Source organism: Momordica charantia (genome assembly GCF_013281855.1).
Source record: "Momordica charantia cultivar OHB3-1 chromosome 10 unlocalized genomic scaffold, Mcharantia_2.0 BLBB01000010.1, whole genome shotgun sequence".
NCBI classification, from domain to species: Eukaryota; Viridiplantae; Streptophyta; class Magnoliopsida; order Cucurbitales; family Cucurbitaceae; genus Momordica; species Momordica charantia.
The window spans coordinates 18,671,717-18,685,466 of NW_028275158.1; positions in this window are offsets into that span (position 1 = coordinate 18,671,717).

The following is a 13,750-nucleotide window of genomic DNA, read 5'->3' on the forward strand; positions in this document are numbered from 1 at the left end:
TGTATGATATACATTTATTATTATTGATAATTAATAATTAATTTAATATTTATAATAAATTAGTAATGACATAATTTGTAAATCCATAAATTAGGGGAGGGATAAAAACGTCTAAAAATGTTTTTTCAACACCGTTTCTTTTTAATTTTAATAATATAGTATAGATATAAATATATTAGGAAAAAAAAGAAAAGAAGAAAAAGGAAAATTAAAGATTTATTCAATTTTGTACCACTAACGCCTAATCCATGACATGTTGTAGTGCATCTGTTGCTTAACCTTGTTTCTGTCTCTCTCGCCTCTCTCAGATTGCAACACTGGCCACCTTCTCGGTCAATGAATATACTACTGAAAAAGATGTCAGTTTCTATTTTTGGAAATTGATCGTGTGTTGTGTGAAAGACAGCTCATTAAAGAGCTAATGACATGTAAACATTGGAAGTTAGTCACGTGTGATATTTTGTTAAAATTAGTTGTTATATTTGTTATTATTACCCATTGATTTAGCAATAGATCCTGATTTTGTTATTACGTTAAGATCTGCCTATATATATATATATGGTTTGACTGTAATTCACAAACGCATGAATAGAATTAAAATGGTTTCTCCTGCATCTCTTTTTTCTTATATTTGATATGGTATCAGAGTTTAATACATAGCGACTAAAGTTTGATTATGATGAATCTTTTTTTTTCTTTCGATTTTTTAGTTCACGGCTGATGATTTTGTTTTTCTCCCTTTTCAATTGAGAAGAAAAGTTGTTGCTGTCACTTATTGAAGACTAAGGCCTTTAATTACAAAATCGCCTCACAGGGGTGATTCTGCAATTCAAGGTACTCAAATAAGTAGCCCAAGGAACAAAATTTCCCAGCATTTTATAACTTCAACCCAGTAATCACGGAGCCTGAAATTACAGTCCTAAAGTTTGAACTTAAGCCAGTGATGTTTCAGATGCTCCAGACAGTGGGCCAATTTCACGGACATCCTACAGAGGACTCACATTCGGATATGAAGTTTTTTTTATGGAGGTATGCAATTCGTTTAAAGATGAAGGATGCAGCAAAGAAGTGTTGCGGCTTAAGTGTTTCCCCTATTCACTCAAAGATGAAACCAGAACTTTGTTGGAGTCACTGCCTTCAGAATCAATTACAAGTTGGGGGGATGACTTGGTTGAAAATTTTTTTAATGAAGTACTTCCCACCCAACAAAAATGCTAAATACCGAGGTGACATCAACAACTTTTAGCAATTTGCTGGGGAGTCAGTGAGCGAATCGTGGGAGCGTTTCAAACCGCTTCTTCAAAAATGCCCTCACCATGGAATCCCAAAATTCATCCAGATCGAAAACGCCCTAACAGACTTAGTGATGAGAAGCATGATGCAGTAGCACCACTTGTTCAGGACAACGGTACCCCAAGTACCCCGAGTATCTCCACAATAGTATGATATTACCCGCTTTAGAAATAACCCTCACGGCTTTGCTTTTGGTTCCACCAAAAATGCCACATACCAATGGAGATAATTGTCCTCTCTTATATACCATGGATCACTTCTTTCCCTAGCCAATGTGGGACTTTGTCTGTATTCTCCCTACAAATCTAACAAAGAGAAATACCAAAGACCTCATCTACGTTGAAAGGACTTTTACCAAGTATGGATAATTGAATTTCATTTTTAACATTCTTTCTAAAACGAGTGGGGAGCTAAAAACCCAAGTTTGCTTCATAGAGAATGAAACTTGGTGAGACAGTCTTTGATTTGGTCTATAAAAGGAACGAGTGCACCTCAAGAGGACGCCACAAAAAACTTTATCCTGAACAAAGTGTATATCGATCTCAATATGTTTGGTCCAAGCATGGAATAATGGATTTGTGGCTAGGGTACCATCACTTATATTATCACACCATAAAAACTACAATAGATGGTGATGGTCGTAGGCCAATTTCTCCAGGTAATTGCATAAGCCAAACAATTTCAACAGAGGCATGAGCTAATATTCGATATCCAAACATACTGTTTGATCGAGCCAAACCTAGAAAACCATGAGATAAGAGCGTTTCCAAGAAATATGCAATAGGCAGCAACTAACTTACGATCATGAGTGTTGGTTACCCAATCAGCATCACACAATGTAGAGATAAATAATTGATTTAATGACTGAAATAGAAGGCCCATGGATTTTGTGCCACTTAGATAATGAAGGACTTAGCTTGCTAGTGGACATAGTTGTTTGTATAAGAAAGTAACTTAATTAAGTGGTTTATGATATAAGAGATAATGTTGGGTCGGATGGTGGTGAGGTATTGCAACGCTCTAATGGTGCTGCGATATATGGTAAGAATAGATAGTGGTTGTCCTCAGACAAAGACAATTGCTTCCCCACAACTAACGGGGAAGGTGTTGTTTTAAGACCCTCGAGCTATAGTTTGTGAAGGAGATCATCAATTTATTTGGATTCATTCATAGTTTGTGAAGGAGATCGTCAATTTATTTGGATTCATTCAGATCAAGACAAGAAGGTAACCATAGTATTTGAACCTCCAAGAAATAACTCAAATTGTCAAGGTTTTTAAGGGTAAATATGGTATCCAACTCATAAATAAACCTTTCAATAATAAGGTGTAATACAACAGACACACCTTGATGATAAATAATGAATGAGGTATCAAACTTATAGTTGATAAAACTCCAAGAGAACAATGTTGATTTTAATATGTTATTCCAAGCTAGAGGTGTCCATCCTAAGGCATTGATACCTTTGTTAACTTGCAGACATAATAGGAGAATTTAAAATCTTTGAAACTAAGTGGTTGTGGCATATAAACATATTCCTCCAATTTGCCTTTTAATAAAGCATTAATGAAGTCCTTAAAATCGACCGACGAGATCGAAATATCAGCTAAAAAAAATATAATTAGGGTTAGGTTTTAACCCTACACACGCCGCCTCCCCTCCCATTTTTCATCTCCCTCGTCACTCTCTCCCTCAACTCTCTCTCTCAGCCCACACCACCACCAGCCCACTCTCGCTGTCGCTGCCCCTCATACTCTCCCTTACCTCCGTCGCGCTACTCGGCGCTCCTCACACTCTTCCACTCCTCCGTCGTGCCGCCTGCCGCAACTATGACGCTTCGTCTCTATTCTTTCAATCTTCGATTTCCTCGTGCATGTACGTTTATCTCTCAGATCTAAGATTTTAGGTATGAAATATTTTATTTTCTTTTAGATCTAAGATTTTTTTATCCCTTCTTCCATTTCGAACACTCTTTTGAAAGATATATATATTTTTTCCATTCTTCCTTTTCATTTGATTTGCGAACTCTGCTCCATAAGAAGTAAAAAAAAAAAAAATAGTTAACCGACCGAAACCACTATACCGTCGGTCGGCGAGGAAAGAGGGAAGTAAGTCGGTCGGCTTCCGTTTTTGGAAACCAATCTATAGTCAGTCGGTGGAGATTTTCGCCTTAAAACCGACCCAACCGACCGATGTGCACCCCTACATATTCACCTCCCACAGCCTTCTATTATTTGGTGTGACAACTTAAGTGCTGTCCACTTAAGTGTCAATCTGATACTCCATACAAAGACTAAACATGTGGAAATTGACATATATTTTGTTCGTGACTTAGTACTTCAAAAGAAGATCTGTGTCTACTAGTCCCAATCGGTTGGCATTCAAGCTCAATTTCCGTGATGCCTCGTCCATCGACTTGCGGGGCGTATAAACATTGAGAAAAGGCTTTCTCTTGCATCTCTCTTTTCTTATATTTTTGCATGTCGGTTGACGTCGGTTTGAACCTGAAAACGGACCCGACCGACCAATGTACACTCCTATTTACAATGCCTTTTTATGACAATTTCTTAGGGAAGTCTGAAAATGCCTCATACCAATGGCGATAATTGTCCTCTCTTATATATCATGGATCACTGCTTTCCCTAGACAATGTGGGACTTTTTTTGTATTCCTCTTACAAACCCAACAATCTTCCCCTCGAACAAAGTACCACTATAGTTTGCTCTTATCCAAGGCTCCAAGCATACCCGGATATACACACCCACATATTACACCATGACTACATCTTTTGATACTCACCACTTCTTTTTTTGACACTCAAGGTTTCACAGACACAATTAGGCTTAGACCATAGTCCTGATACAACTTTTTTAGGACAACAATACCACAAGTATCCCGAGTATCTCCACAATAGTATGATATTGCCCGCTTTAGGCATAACCCTCAAGACTTTGGTTTTGGTTCCACCCAAAATGCCTCATACCAATGGAGATAATTGTCATCTTTTATATACCATGGATTACTCCTTTCCCTAGTAAATGTGAGACTTTGTTTGTATTCTCCTTACAAACCCAACGAAGAGAATTACCAAAGATCTCATCTACGGTGAAAGGACTTTTACCAAGTATGGATAATTGAATTTCATGTTTAACATTCTTTCTAAAATGAGTGGGGAGCTAAAAACCCCAAGTTTGTTTCATAGAGAAAGAAACTTGGGTGAGGCAGTCTCTAATTTGGTTTATAAAAGGAACGTAATGCACCTCAAGAGAGCGCCAAGAAGAACTTTATCCTGAACAAAGTGTATATCGATCTCAATATGTTTGGTCCAAGCATGGAATAATGGATTTGTGGCTAGGGTGCCATCACTTATATTATTACACCATAAAACTATAACAGACGGTGATGGCCGCAGGCCAATTTCTCCAAGTAATTGCATAAGCCAAACAATTATTTCAACAGAGGCATGAGTTAATACTCGATATCCAAACGTCCTGCTTGATCGAGCCAAACTGTTTGCTTTTTAGAAAACCATAAGGTAAGAGCGTTTCAAATAAATGCACAATCGATCATCAATGTTGGATACCCAATTAGCATCACAAAAGGCAGAGATAGATAATTGATGTAATGACTGAATTAGAAGGCCCATGAATTTTGTGTCACTTAGATAACGAAGGACTCAGCTTGCTAGTGGGCATAGTTGCTTGTTTAAGAAAGTAACTTAATTGAGTGATTTATGATATATGAGATAATGTTGGTTTGGATGGTGGTGGGGTATTGCAGGGCTCTAATGGTGCTTGCGATATATGGCAGGAATAGATAGTGGTTGTCCCTCAGACAAAGACAATTGCTTCCCCACAACTAACGGGGAAGGTATTGGTTTAAGACCCTCGAACTATAGTTTGTGAAGGAGATCATCAATTTATTTGGATTCATTCAGATCATGACAAGAGGGTAACCATAGTATTTGAACCTCCAAGAAATAACTCAAATTGTCAAGTTTTTTAAGGGGAAATTTGGTGTCCAACTCTTAAATAAACTTTTCAATCAGGCAACATCATTCCCAATGACAATTACATCATCCACATGAATAAGGTGTAATACAATAGCCACCCCTTGGGATAAATAATGAATGAGGTATCAAACTTAGAGTTCATAAAACTCCAAGAGAACAATATTGATTTTAATATGTTATTCCAAGCTAGAGGTGCCCATCGTAAGCAATAAATGCCTTTGTCTAACTTGCAGAGATAATAGGAGAATTTAAAATCTTTGAAACTAGGTGGTTGTGGCATATAAACATATTCCTCCAATTTGCCTTTTAATAAAGCATTAATAAAGTCTAATTATTAAATTACCAAGTCAAACGAGACGACCATTGTGAGAACTACACGTATTGTGGACGCCTTTACAATGAGGATAAATGTCATGAAGAAATTAATCCCCAGGCTTTGGTGAAACTGTTTGCGTAAGACCAGAGCCTTATATAACTCTATTCGGATTATGTTTTATGTAGAATACCAATTTACTACTAACAACATGTAAAGAAAGAGAGGGAGGCCCAAAATGCTTTTTTTTTTTCTCTTCGTAAGAGAGTAGATAACTAAATATCCATGGCCTTTTTCCATTGTGGTATACCTAAGGCGTGCTTGACCCTTGTGAGTTATGTTGTTACCCAATTAGTCATCGTCGAGGAAATCGACATCTTTGCCTTCAATATGATAACTCTTGAAAAGAGTTAATTATTTCCCTATTTAGCCTATTGCTTTTCGAAGAAATGAAGAGTTAGTGATTATATAAGCTAGTTAAATTAAATCCTTATTCACATGTAACCGACACGAAAAGTCCAAACTCGGAAAGGGGAATGGTCCAGTCAATAGAGTGTCTTCATTAAAGCGACTCAAGAGAAGAAGAATGAAACAAAGTTAGAGATCACGAGGTGGAGAAAATAGTTGAGTCGATCAGGCTCGATGATCGAGAAAAGCAAAGCGAAATTCAGATTTAGCTAAAAAAGAAATATTGCTATGGATACCATGACCGATCACCATCGATGAAAAAGAATCTTTCTAAATCACCTTGCGCGAATGAGATCTTCTGAAATATTGGGCAGCTGTAAATACTCATTTAAAGGAAAATTTTTTTAAACCACTTGATAAAAATAATATAACATTTTATCCATGCACTATACAAAGTTTCCCCACTGCGGAGTCTAAACAGGGATATGTCGCGCCGGTTTAAACTGGGTCCACGTTGGAAAAATGGGCCTCACTTTCTTCCATGCTTCAATAAATATCTAAGCTATTCTCAACTTAAAAGAAGACAACCTCATTCAATTTTCTAAAAATCAATACTTTTAAATTTGCTGACCGTTTCTGTATTGTATCTCATCTCTAGTTCAAAGAAGGAAGAAGAAAAGCTTTTGATCTATCATAAGCTTCGTTATAAATAAATGGTCATTTTTTAGTTCAAACAATGGTAGGATAAAGATTCCCACGTTTAATTTCGAGGAATAATATACAATGTTTTAAATAAGTGAGGTATGTTCAAATTAGAAATAAATCTAAATTAATAAAAATAAATTGTAGAAGATGATTTTCTCAAAAAAAAAAAAAAAAGATCGACATAATTTCTTCTGCATTGTTTAACTAATGACCAACATAAGCATAACTCATTACTAATTCATATCTACTTCATTTCTTAAGGTCGGAGGTTCAAACTCTCATACCCTAATTTGTGATACTAAAAAACCGAGAAAAAAAACTAAGGGTTTTAAATTTTAACTAATGAGATTATTAAGATGGAATTTACATCAATGCCTTCCAAGCGCATATGATTTCTTTAAAATGATGTTGTTTTAGTTAATAGCAGAAAAAATTACCACAATTTTTATAGTCAAAATATTTTAGGACCAACTTTTTATTTTATAGACTTTTGTGGATTGTTTAGTTTAAGGTTTTAAAAGGTAGTCAGGATAACAAACGATTGGGATATTAAAAAATAAAAAATAAAGTCAAATTATTATAGAACCAGTTTCTATTTATAGATATTACCAGAAAAATTAAGACAATTTTTAAAGAGTCAAAATATTATAGGACCAATTTTTAATTTATATACTTTTGAGGGTTGTTTAGTTTAAGGTTTTAAAAATAGTCATGGTAACAAATGCTTGGGATATAAAAAAATAAAAAGTAAAAGTATTATAGGACCAATTTTTTATTTATAGATTTTTATGGGTTGTTTAGTTTAAGGTTTTAAAAAGCAGTCAAAGTAAAAAATAAACAAAAAAACAAAACCTCGGTATTTTCGCTTGCGCATGAAATGTCATCAAATTTTCTTAAACATGAAAACTGGATACTTCATTCCTGCAAAATTTATCTCATGAACATAAATTTATCATAAAGAAACGAAAACGAAAACTAACATATAATTTCAAATATAAATCTTATGAAATGTAACTCACATGGTATACTATCATCGAGTGACAATAACAATAAAAAGGCAAGGAAGGGAATTGGCACCGAATTTATAACGGTTCACCTAATGTGGGCTAAGTCCAGTTTTCTTCTACCGTTGTAGGTTCCACTAAGTAACAGGAGAATCTTCGAGAATTTACAAATGTTTTACAATAATTTCTCTCACTTTTCTCTCAATGAAAAATACTCACGAATCACTATACAAGCTTCCTGAAACTCTTCAATGGAGATTGCAAAAAAGTTTCTAAAAAACTCTCTCAAAAGCTTTATGTAAATCTCACCAAAGAAAAACCCATCTCAAAGAACAACTCAAACAAACTCACTATGTATTAAAAAAAAAAAATACAAGAAGAAAATTATTCTCTATGTATTTTTAAGACAATGGGCAGCGGAAGAAACTTAATGAAGAAGTAAATAGGTCGTTGAACTTCTAAGCTCAATAACTCATTTCTTTTTAACTTTGACTTTTGGCTCCATATTATTCTGAACAATCTAGCTCCCAGTTAGATACAAAATAAACAACACGTCTCCTCTGCAATAGTAGTGACTCCTTTCTATTTGTGGAGAAATGCAACTGAAGTTGCATATAATTTCAGTTTATCAATAGGGACGGTCTTGGTAAACATGTTGGCCGGATTTTGTCTTCTTGGAATCTTTCCAAGCACATCACTCCATCCTCCAAAAACTTATATGATAAAATGGTACCTCACATGTTTATGTTTTGTTATGCAATGAAATACAATATTCTTTGCTACATGAATGACGCTCTTACTGTCACAATGCCAAGTCCCTCTTCTCAATGTCAAGCCAAAGTCCCTCTTCTCAATCTCAAGCCAAGTTCTTCTAAATAAGATTGAAGTCATATTATCTCTTTATTTGCCTCAGTAATTGCTAACATATTTAACTTTTATAATAGAAAGTGCTACTATCTTATGTAATATAGAGACCCAATTAATTGTGGTAGGTAATAAATATCCAGTAGTACTTTTCTGCCATCTATAAGATCTACCATATTTGCATCTACGTAATCCTGCAATTTAAAATTTGACCTATTAAAACGTAGAGCATAATCAGTTGTTCCTCTCAAGTATGTGAGGATCCACTTCACAACCTCCTAGTGCTGCTTCCCTAGATTATTCATGTACGTGCTAACAACTCCCACTGCATATACAATGTCTAGTCCTGTACAAACAATGACATGCATCAGACTACCTATAGTTGAATATATGATACTCTAGCCATATAATCTCTTCCTTCCTAAGTAGTCGTAGGTGCTCTTTATATAATTTAAAATGACAAGCTAAAGGAGTGCTCACAGGTTTTGCATCTCCCATGTAAAACTCTTTAATACCCTTTTTATGTACTTTTTTTTTAATGATGTCAACCTATCATCTTTCCTCTCGATCCTCATCCCTAGCTATGATTTGTTTGGCAGCTCCTAAATCTTTCATGTCAAAGTCTTCAGATAATTTAGCCTTTATATTTGGAACTTCATGTTTGTTTGGTCCAGCTATTTGTTGGGTGTGTTGCCCTAAACTCGTAGTTTGTATTTATGTAAAAACAAATGTATATTCAATAAAGTTTTATTCAATCAATTTGTTGTTGAATTCATAGCATTGCATTGTTCAAAATCCAATAAACTAAACATCCAAGGTTATTATCATGTAACCGGGACAATATATCTATTGGGAGTATATTTGATACACTGGGTATATATTTGATATACCCCTTATATACTAGGTATATATTTGATATACCTCTGATATACAAGTGGATAATGTTTTAGGAATAACCTAAAGGGTCTATAGTATTTGGATAAGGTTGGGTACCTTATCCTGGCAACACTATGAATACGAACCCACTTTGTAAATGTTACAGACGACTTGATCCAGGTCCTTGGTGTGGAGACATGCAAGTAGGGGTATCCTATACAATGAGTTTGCATAAGACTAGACCGCGAAATAGCCAATCTTTAGATATAACACCGTTAACTATCAGATTACTATTTCTTCGGATGACCAGACAACTCATTCTCAATCCTGAGTGAGTTATAGACTCCTGCCTGTGGGGGCTCGTCCTTTGATCTGTATGGGTGAGAATGGCTCGAGTCGCCGACTCAACATTCTTACCATTTTCGGGACGAGACCGAGTGGGGAGTTGGGAACATAACTTCACAAGATGGAATTCACTCCTCCCCGACCTTAGGGAAGTAGATGAGTGTTCTCTTAAATGCTGACTCCAGGACTTGAACAAGGGGCCCCACCCTCTTATTGGCCCGAGAGAGACTTCCGGTTATTGGTCAGACCATAATCAGGTTGTTCATTAGAGGAGCAGTGGTATTTAAGGAGCAAGATGTAACTCAGGGGTAAACGGTAATTTGATCCAACTTGAGTTACGAGCACTCGTGAAGGATTGACTTGCCATTAATGGTTGTATATCCGTGGACACGAAAATATTCTACAGTGAGAAGAGTGCAGCTGCGGGTCTTTAGTGGAGTGACCTGTAGTTAATGAATGTTGATTAACTCAGTCAATGAGTTTGACCAATTAATCCGTATCGTTGGAGCTTCTGATCTGTAGGTCCATTAGGTCCCCTTGCTAGCTCATAATGGGTAAAACGAGGGCCAAGTATTTGGAAGAATTTGAACAGTTCAAATTTCTCAAGGGAATATATGTATATTTGTACATTATAATATATAGTTAATTCTAAATTAAAACTATATATTATGAGAGAAATTATTTGAATAAGATTCAAATAAAATTAATATGAATAAGATTCATATTAAAACTATGGATTAAAAATAATGTGCATAAGATGTACATTACAACTATATGTTAGATGAGAGAAATGTCATTGAATATGATTCTATTTTTCTAATAAATAATTTAAGTGTTAATTATTTTATTTGATTTTTATATATGTATATATATATATATATATATATATATATATATATATTATTTGTTAATTGTTAATTTGATTAATAATTAATAATTATTTATTAATTAATATGATTAATTAATTAAATATATATATATATATATATATTACAAATATATTAATTATTGAAATAATTATTATTATTTATTAATAATATTAATATAATTATAATTAATAACTCCCTGTAAAAATACAGAGGAGTGGGGAGTTAAGTGACGTGGGGTAACTCTCCACGTCACAAGTTTTTGTTTTAGTTTTTTGTAGAAATGTTATGCAAAAATAAAGAACAAAAAAACTCTCAAACATTTTTCTCTCAAGCTCTCCCTTCTCCATTCCCGATAGATCTATATCGAACACTCCTACAAGCGAGTTCTCGGTACCCAGAGGATAGTACATAAGGTCTATTGGTGGTGTTCGTTGGTTTAGTCCATTGAAGATGTTGGGTCGATATGACAACCCTAAAGAAGGGGTGAATAGGGATAAATGAAACTTTTTGAATTTTTTACTACGGTGGGCCCAATTTAAACAATTATGTAAACTTTTTATGAACAAATGATTTTAACACAAAATTAAATAACAAATTAGAAATACAAACACCCTAATTAATTTCACCAACCAAATAATTCAAATATAAATATTTGACCATAAACATAAATAACAAATTCGAACAATTAATTTCATGCAATTTCTAATAAAGAAAATTAATTGCAAAAATTAAATAGAGTAGGACTAGAGAAAATGACACCAGAAATTTTATAGTGGTTCGGCAACAACCGGCCTACTCCACTCCCCAAGCGTCTTTTGGGTATTCGATTAAGAAACTTTGACTCTTTCCACGGTAGGAGTCAAATCGATATAAAGTATTTTTTTTTGGAGCAAAAAGAAATCAGATCCTTTCCACGGTTTAGGATCAAACCGTTACAAATGCTCTTTTTCGGGCTCAAGAGCAACCTTTACAAAGAATATGGAAATTTGAGAAAAAACTTACAAACTCTCTCAAATAGTAGATATATAAATTTTTGCTCACAAATTTGTAACAAAAATTCTTACAAATAAAAGCCCTCAAATGGCTAAGAGAAATAAAATTGGAAGCACTAATATCTCTCAAATAAAATTTTCTCTCACAAGAAATTAGAATAACATTTGAAATTTTGGAGAGATGAACGTGAAGAGATTGGAGAGAAAATTGGAGAAGAAAGTTGTTCAAATTTTGAGAGAAGAAGAGTTGATTAAATAAGGGGAAAAAGGATTGAAATTGATTTGAAACCAAAATCAATTTGGACCATTAGATTTCAAATAATTAAAGATGAAAGGTTGAGATTTAATTGAATAAAATATTATATATGGATATGTCAAACGACTATATATATATAATATAATATAATATATATAAATTTTTTTAAAAAAAACAAATATGCATTTAATGTGATGTGACATATATATATCTTTTATTAACAAGAAAATCAAGAGGCATCAATTATAAGCAATTCTAAAATAAATTTTACTTCGAAGAGAATTGCTTCCCCTAAATAGATAAACATTATGCATAAGAGGGGTAAAGTTTCAACATACCTCAATAAGCTTTAACGTCAACACATTTAGCATTTCATCTTTGTCAAGCTTAGTAGAGGTGCTTAATTATGAGAGTTTTTGCAATTTTTGATCAATTGACTTTAAACAATTTGAACAAATTCTTCGAGCATACTCAATGTCAAAATCACTATACTCTTTAAAAAAACACATAAACAATAAAAAGCAATATATGGAAAAAATTTCACCAAATTCACAAGTATTATAACTCCCCCTAAAGATATGGATTCTCCTCCTAAAAAGACATATCGATAAATATCAAGGAGATAAAGAGATACAAACAAAAATTATCTCAACAATTTGCACAAGATAGATATATATAAAAAATCATGGTAGATTAATCTTTCTCCAACAAATTATCAAAATATTACACAAAATTTTCATTAAAGAAAATATGGCATAAGACAAGAAAAATTTCAAGAGAGTAATTTTAATTCTCATGGTTATGAACAAAAACAAATTTTCAAATCAAATGATAGTCTAAGCAAATTAATGTCAAGGAATGAACTTATCAAATCCATGCAATATATAAAACACCATCATGATACCAAAATATTAAATGTTAGAGAATAAATACCAATTGATAAAGAAAAACTAAAATTGATATCAATTTGTCAAAATAACAATATCACCATTTATGCCTCCAAAAAAGAATCACATATTAAATATAAGCAAATGACATCATAAAAATATTAATCAAACAAACATTGATGTCACGTAGGTCTATTTTGACTTATGTCACCACAAAAAATATCAATCAAATATAGACAAAAAAAAATTACAAAAATCAATTAAACTCTTTTGAGCATTAAGCTAATTAAATTTTTAAATATGAATCACTTTCATAGATACTCCCCTTATGAAAAATAATTTAACATTTCTTTTCAAATGAAATATCAAAACAAATAATTTTCAACAATGAGCGAAATTTTGAAATTAATTTTCATATAGATCACATAAATTATGGCCAAAAAGCATTCAATCAAAATTTTGTCAATCTCATCCAAAAAAGATTCTCATGTTAAAAGAGATAAAACTCAACAAAACAAACTTGTTCAAATAAAATATATCAAACTATCAATGACCATAATTATCAAAATAACATGCATCTATTTGATCAAAAATTCAAGACTTTAAATTTATCAAAGAAGCAAAACAAAGCACATTTCTTTTTCAAGAGAATTAAACAATATGTTTCAACTATTAAGAACAATATTTCGCAAACAAAACTCAATATCTTCAATATCGTGCAAAATGGATATTCAATAAGTTCTCAATGACATATAACAATCCAATATTTCAAATAATTAGCAACAAGGATTATGGATAAGTCTCAAAATAATTTACCACAATTTTTTTCAAGAGAATTAATCCACTAATCCATAAATAACCAAGCAATAAAGATTAATGCAAAAAAAAAAATTCCAATATACTCAAAGACATTTAATCCAATCAAC